The 7,427-nt window shown below is 37.9% G+C and overlaps 1 pseudogene; it reads right to left on the reverse strand.

Moving 5' to 3' along the window:
- LOC116686762 (tubulin alpha chain-like) overlaps positions 1-7,188 on the reverse strand; it is an 8,006-nt pseudogene extending 818 nt beyond the window's left edge.
- Between the last annotated feature and the right edge of the window lie 239 nt (positions 7,189-7,427).

Genomic DNA, 7,427 nt, shown 5'->3' on the forward strand with positions numbered 1-7,427 from the left:
CTTTTCGTGGATTTACAAAAACTACAACAACACTTGTCAATTGCATGAATTTTGATATAAATAAGCTGGTGATAAATATAGTGTAATATTTTCAAATGTAATTCTCTGTTTTGTGTTTGAGATCAATATCTAAAAGGAACAAGCCACGCCCTATGCCTAGTAATATTGTTAAAGTGAGTTTTCCAAAAAATTTCACGATTTAGAAAACATTTCTAATGTTTTTTGGTACAATTCTTGCTCATAACATCCATACCATTTATATAAAGAGTAAATTAAAATCAGGGACTTCATTTGTTTTTTTACTTTTCATTACTCTATACGCCATTAGGGATAGATTTGAAAACTGAATATCTTTAAACGTTATTGGAATGACTTCTCTCGAGAAAGGATCATAGTTTAATATCCTATTACAATCAAATAGATCCTTTATGAATATAATACCTCTCACATCCATTGTTGCAAATCCAGTGACTTGTTCCCTTAGTAATGCATTCTATTCCACAAGATGGCGTTGTGTGAGAAAAAGTTATGAGAATGACACAGTCCATGCCAATAGAGCTTGTTGAAAAAATTAGACAGTTTTAAAGGCAATCTTGTAATATTGTAGTTACAATTCACAAAAATTTCACGCTCCTACATTATGAAACACGTTATTGGAATAAAGTACCATAATGACTCTGGTGCTCTTAAACATTCCTTCAACCATTTCACCTTGAAGGTGTAATTTAAGTCCGAAAAGTCCAAAAGTTCAATCCACCTTCATTCTTAGAGCCAGAGCAGCTTGTTTTTAATGTGGTGTCTTTTTTTCCATACAAAATTGGTAAACATAGTATTATTGTCTTTACAGTTAATCGTGGACATTGAGAGAGAGGGCACGTGCAAATCTTGAATCCCTTCTGCTTTAGTCAAAAACCTAAAATAGAAAGTCTCTTTGAAGCCACAAGTCAGTATAGTTTTAGTCTTCTTCATTTGGATGAAAAATGAAGATGCTACGTTCCATATAGTCTTTGCAAATATGATACCTAAATATTTATACATTTTTTAACAGGTATATCAACATTTTTTCCTCTTCAGTCTGATATAGACACAAAATTTCACATTTAGATTTGTTGAGTAAAATTGACCGACATAATCATATAATCAATCAATATATCTCCATTATATAATAATATATAATCTTCATCCAACTCTTTTGCAGATTGAGCTGCTGGTGAGCATGAAGATGTCCACGCAGTCTATGTGCCAGACCACCATAGGCCTGGCATTTAATATGCAATTTGAACTGAAGGCGCAAAATATTAAACTGAGGGAGCAATGCACGTGTTTGCACCTCCGAAAAACTAAACTAAAACGAAATGGAGGGAAAACTTGTTTTGGCCATGTCTGTCTCCTGAGCTTTATGGTATTTCAGACAGAAACTATAATAACAGAGACAGTGAACTCTCTGTTAACTTAGCATTTGTTTCTCTCAATGCACAAGTGCTTCATCCCAGCGCTCCACAGAACCCTGTTCACACTTTTCTGTCAGAAAAAATGCTATATGTACACACACTTACAGTTCATTAGAAAATTCTCAAAAAAAACCTTGAAAAAGATTATAGACATTAGCAAACACTGGTGCACACATAACGTTCAAATAAAGGGAAAAAATGGAACATGTCAGATTGTCAGTGTGTAATAATAATGCCATGTTAACATTGTGTGTAATTTATTGTGTATATTTCAGGTGAGCAAGCTTGCTGCCTTGGGCTACAACCCAATTTTGTTCATCGGAAGAAGAAGGGGGGGAACACAGTAAATGCAGAAATGATCACCTACATGTCCTGGGGGGACGGCCTGTAAACCCTTTTTAGAAAAGATGAGCACAGCATGAGTACATTATTAAAGTAAGGCAAACATCTGTTTTTATGATTTGCTTTAGGATGTGCTGTCATTGTGAGTAATTTTATATATATATTATTTCAGGTTCTCAAGGATGCAATTGCCAAAGCTTCCAGCCCAACTCCAACTCCACAGTCTACCTCCCTCCCTCCCAACCCTCTTCTTCTCCTCATCCTCCAGACCCTTCCACCTTTCTCCCATCTACTTCTCATCCCAAATGGACCATGGAGGAGACTTATACCCTAACCCTCATCCCTGTCCAGTCTCTAAGCACCAACTCAGCTCTCCTCTCGAAAAACCATGACTGAAGTGAGTATTGGCATTAATTCACCTTTTTTTCTTTTCTTCTATAACCCTGGGCCGCTGCAGCAAGGTTGCCAGCTCTACTCACTGAGCTAACCGGGCGCCCAACATTAATGATCTTTTGCCATATTTAAGTAATGTGGTCTAAGTCATACAGCTTTGTCACACAGGTGTGTCTGCACAGTGCTCCCCCTCTCCAGACCTACTATCTCCCTGACCAGTGCAACAGGTAAGGGAAGAAAAAGGCAAGACGGTATTTTTCAGCTCACCTCTACTCTATTCACTTTGTGGTTCCTCTACTTCCTTTCCACTGTAGATATACTTTGGATAGTACCCCCTCAATGTAGGCAGAGGTGATTGTCAACATGAATTTGGAACAACAGAGAGCTTACTTGAGAAGCTGCAGCCTTTATTTATTGACAAACTCTAATTACACTGTACATTTACATTTACATACTTGACACAACACTCCCTCCATTCATTTGCCTCTCTCTCTTTCACTCATCCACACACACACTACAGCACATAAAAAGCTACGCTACTCATAACAGAGAGATTAAGCTAGGTTCTTGACAGCTGTACTTTGTCAATGACCACAGCATGGTGATGTGGCTGCCCATTTTTATTGAATAAAAACTTTTTGGTAACTATTAATGATAGTTTGGCTATTTCAAAATCCGGCTTTATGCAGGATGTCAACTGTGTGTGACTATCAGTGGTTGGCAGTAATGTCACACCCACTTTCAGTATCACTCAGCTAGCTTAGAACCTTGACCAAGGTGTTCCAGGTATCTACATAACAATCAAAGAACAGTGATTAGTATCATGATCCGAGGGTGTTTCACCTAGGGAAGCTCATCCTTGTGCTGACCCCTGTGAACTCCCCAATGTGGGAATCTTTACAGTGGAAATGCAGCTGTATTCACCTGAGGGATGTCAAAGTGTTTCTAAATTTCTTCTCCTTTCTTCTTCTTTTCATTTTTTTTTGCATAATTTTAGGCTGCCGAAAATGTTCAAAGCAAAAGATATTTCACTACAATGAAATAAAAGAGAAACAACTAAAGGAGGTAAGATGTTGTAATTGACTGAGTGAAATAGCAGTTCATTTAGCAGTGGTTGCTGAAATGGCTAACATTTCTTTTTGTCTATGTTTGTCTGTGTTTCTGTGTGTGTGTGTGTGTGTGTGTACAGGGAAGAGAAGAGGTAAAAGTGAGCTGGCTGCCTTGTTCCTCATGGTAAGAGCTAAGAACTTTGATCCACATTAGTTGATTTTAAAACTGTTAGCTTTTTTTCCAGTATGCTTTATAAATATACACTACTCACAAAAGGTTAGGGATATTCCTTTCGGATGAAATTTCATATATTCAATACCTAAACTTTTGAATGCATTGTCCAACTGTTCAATATCTCAGTACTTATTGCATACATGCTGTTCTTCTGGTTCATTGACAGTTTGTATTTAAACAGTCCTCTTCGTCATGCTGTTCACTTTTTGACATCATGAGACCAAGACGACCTAACATCGATCAACAGTCCCTGGCCAGTGCGGAGGCTTCAAACGGGATGTACTCAGGGTAGTTTCACTGAGCTTAGAGTGTCCACAGAGTGTCATCAGCAGTTGCAATATGTCCACTTGTGAACAGCATGAATACGTCTTGTCGTGCGTAATCGATGCTCAAGACAATGACATTTTACTGACAGTGAAATTTCTTGTTGTGGTATAGCCACCACTGTTGTTAGCTTTTTGTTTCAATAATGTTTGAGATGAAAAAAATTATTGATCTCATTGCATGTTTCTCCTAAAAGGCCTTTTTTATGATAACATCACTGTAGCATCAACTTTTTACATTTTCCATACATTTTACCCAAAGGGGAATATCCCTAACCTTTTGTGAGTAGTGTATGTACCATACTAGGTTAGTACCAGGCTTCTGAAAAACCAATCCTGTCATTTTTTGTTTTATGATACCCAATTGATATAAACTAATTTTGTGCTATATGCAATTATCTTACACTTGTTTGCATTCATTCTTTGTTTTCAGTGGCAAAACTTGGGAAGACACCTGGGAGCCTGCCAGCAATTTTATAGACTCCATTTAATGTTTTTGTTTGTGTGTCTTTAAGACACCTGCATGTTGAATGTTGTTGACCATTGATATAAACTGCATGAGTAAAATAAAAGATTTGTTCGTTTGTTTTATTTCAGTTCAGTTTCAGTTTGCCTTTTTCATTACATTTTGAATGTTTCTTTTACACACTCCTCCACATCTCCTTTAGTGTTTTTAATAAGCAAGTCATATATACAATGTTATACTACAAGCAATAAAAAAAGGGATGTGTCCTGGGCCGTGCACATCCCATGCCAGTTTGGGATGTTTCCAGTCAGGATGCTTTCTATTGCTCTCTCTAAACTTACTAACTTGGCGTGGGAATTGGCCTTCTTATACTTCCTCAAGAAATACAGTCTTTCTTGAGCTTTCTTCACCAGCGTAGAGATGTGAGACGACCATGTCAGGTTCTCTGTGAGGCGATTCCCAGGAATGGTGTCTTCCCAAGTTTTGCCACTGAAAACAAAGAATGAATGCAAACAAGTGTAAGATAATTGCATATAGCACAAAATTAGTTTATATCAATTGGGTATCATAAAACAAAAAATGACAGGATTGGTTTTTCAGAAGCCTGGTACTAACCTAGTATGGTACATACACTACTCACAAAAGGTTAGGGATATTCGCCTTTGGGTAAAATGTATGGAAAATGTAAAAAGTTGATGCTACAGTGATGTTATATCATAAAAGTAAGGCATTTTAGTAGAAACATGCAATGATGATCAATAATTTTTTTCATCTCAAACAATTTATTGAAACAAAAAGCTAACAACAGTGGTGGCTATACCACAAAAAAAAAAAAAAAAAAAAAAAAAAAAAAAAAAACAAAAAAAAAAGAAAAAAAAAAAAAGAAAAAAAAAAAAAAACCCCCCCCCCCCAAAAAAAAAAAAAAAAAACAAAAAAAAAAAAAAAAAAAAAAAAAAAAAAAAAAAAAAAAAAAAAGCTAACAACAGTGGTGGCTATACCACAAAAGAAATTCACTGTCAGTAAAATGCATTTGCCTGAGCATCGATTACAGCTCGACAAGACGTTCATGCTGTTCACAAGTGGACATAGTAACCTGTGCGAGCACTCTGTGACACTCTAAGCTCAGTGAAACTACCTTGAGTACATCCCGTTTGAAGCCTCGCACTGGCCAGGGACTGTTGATCGATTGTTAGGTGTCGTCTTGGTCTCATGATGTCAAAATGTGAACAGCATGACGAAGAGGACTGTTTAAATACAAACTGTCATTGAACCAGAAGAACAGCATGTTATGCAATAAGTACTGAGATATTGAACAGTTGGACATATGCATTCAAAAGTTTAGGTTATTGAATATATGAAATTTCATCCGAAAGCCGAATATCCCTAACCTTTTGTGAGTAGTGTATATTTATAAAGCATACTGGAAAAAAAGCTAACAGTTTTAAAATCAACTAATGTGGATCAAAGTTCTTAGCTCTTACCATGAGGAACAAGGCCGCCAGCTCACTTTTACCTCTCTTTCCCTGTACACACACACACACACACACACAGAAACACAAGACAAACATAGACAAAAAGAAATTTAGCCATTTCAGCAACACACTGCTAATGAACTGCTATTTCACTCAGTCAATTACAACATCTTACCTCCTTTAGTTGTTTCTCTTTATTCATTGTAGTGAAATACTTTTGCTTGAACATTTTCGGCAGCCTAAAATTATGGCAAAAAAAATGAAAAGAAGAGAAAGGAGAAGAAATTTAGAAACACTTTGACATCCCAGGTGAATACAGCTGCATTTCCACTGTAAAGATTCCCACATTTGGGAGTTCACAGGGGTCAGCACAATGGATGAGCTCCCTAGGTGAACCACTTCTGGATCATGATACCTACTCACTGTTCTTTGATTGTTGTAGATAGTACCTGGAACACCTTGGTCAAGGTTCTAAGCTAGCTGAGCTGATACTGAAAGGTGGTGTGACATACTGCCAACCACGATTAGTCACCACCACAGTTGACATCCGCATAAAGCCGAGATTTGAAATAGCCAAACATACATTAATAGTTACCAAAAAGTTTTTTCACTCAAAATGCAGCCCACATCACCATGCTGTGGTCAATGACAAGTACAGACTGTCAAGAACATAGTTCATATCCTCTGTTATGAGTAGCGTAGCTTTTATGTGGCGTAGTGTGTGTGTGGATGAGTGAAAGAGAGAGAGAGGCAAATGAATGGAGGAGTGTTGTTGTCAAGTATGTAAATGTAAAGTACAGTGTAACTTAGAGTTTGTCATAAATAAAGGCTGCAGCTTCTCAAGTAAAGCTCTCTGTTGTTTCCAACTTCATTGCTCTGACAATCACCTCTGCCTACATTGAGGGGGTACTATCCAAAGTACTCTCTACAGTGGAAAGGAAGTAGAGGACCCACAAAGTGAATAGAGTAGAGTTGAGCTGAAAAATACCCCTTCTTGCTCTTTTTCTTCCCTTCACTGTTGCACTGGTCAGGGAGATAGTAGGTCTGGGAGAGGGGGAGCACTGTGCAGGACACACCTGTGTGTGACAAAGCTGTAGACTTTAGACAACTTAAAAATAGGCAAAAAGACATTAATGTTGGGCGCCCGGTTAGCTCAGTGGAGTAGAGCTGGCAACCTTGCTGCAGCGGCCCAGGGTTGATCCGAAAAAAGAAAAAAAAGGTGATTAATGCCAATACTCACTTTCAGTCATGGTTTTTCGAGAGGGAGTGCTGAGTTGGTGCTTTAGAGACTGGACAGGGATGGGGTTAGGGTATAAGTCTCCTCTCATGGTCCATTTGGGGATGAGAAGTAGATGGGAGAAAGGTGGAAGGGTCTGGAGGATGAGGAGAAGAAGAGGGTTGGAGGGAGAGGAGGTAGACTGTGGAGTTGGAGTTGGGCGGAAGTCTGGCAATTGCATCCTTGAGAACCTGAAATATATATATATATAAATATACTCACAATGACAGCACTCTAAAGCATAAATCATAAAAACAGATGTTGCCACTTTTAATAATGTACTCATATGCTGTGCTCATCTTTTCTAAAAAGGGTTTTACAGGCCGTCCCCTCAGGGCACAGTAGGTGATCATTTCTGCATTACTGTGTTCCCCCCTTCTTCTTCTTCCGATGAAACAAAATGGGTTGTAGCCCAAGGCA

The sequence above is a fragment of the Etheostoma spectabile genome, unplaced genomic scaffold (assembly GCF_008692095.1).
Source record: "Etheostoma spectabile isolate EspeVRDwgs_2016 unplaced genomic scaffold, UIUC_Espe_1.0 scaffold465, whole genome shotgun sequence".
NCBI classification, from domain to species: domain Eukaryota; kingdom Metazoa; phylum Chordata; class Actinopteri; order Perciformes; family Percidae; genus Etheostoma; species Etheostoma spectabile.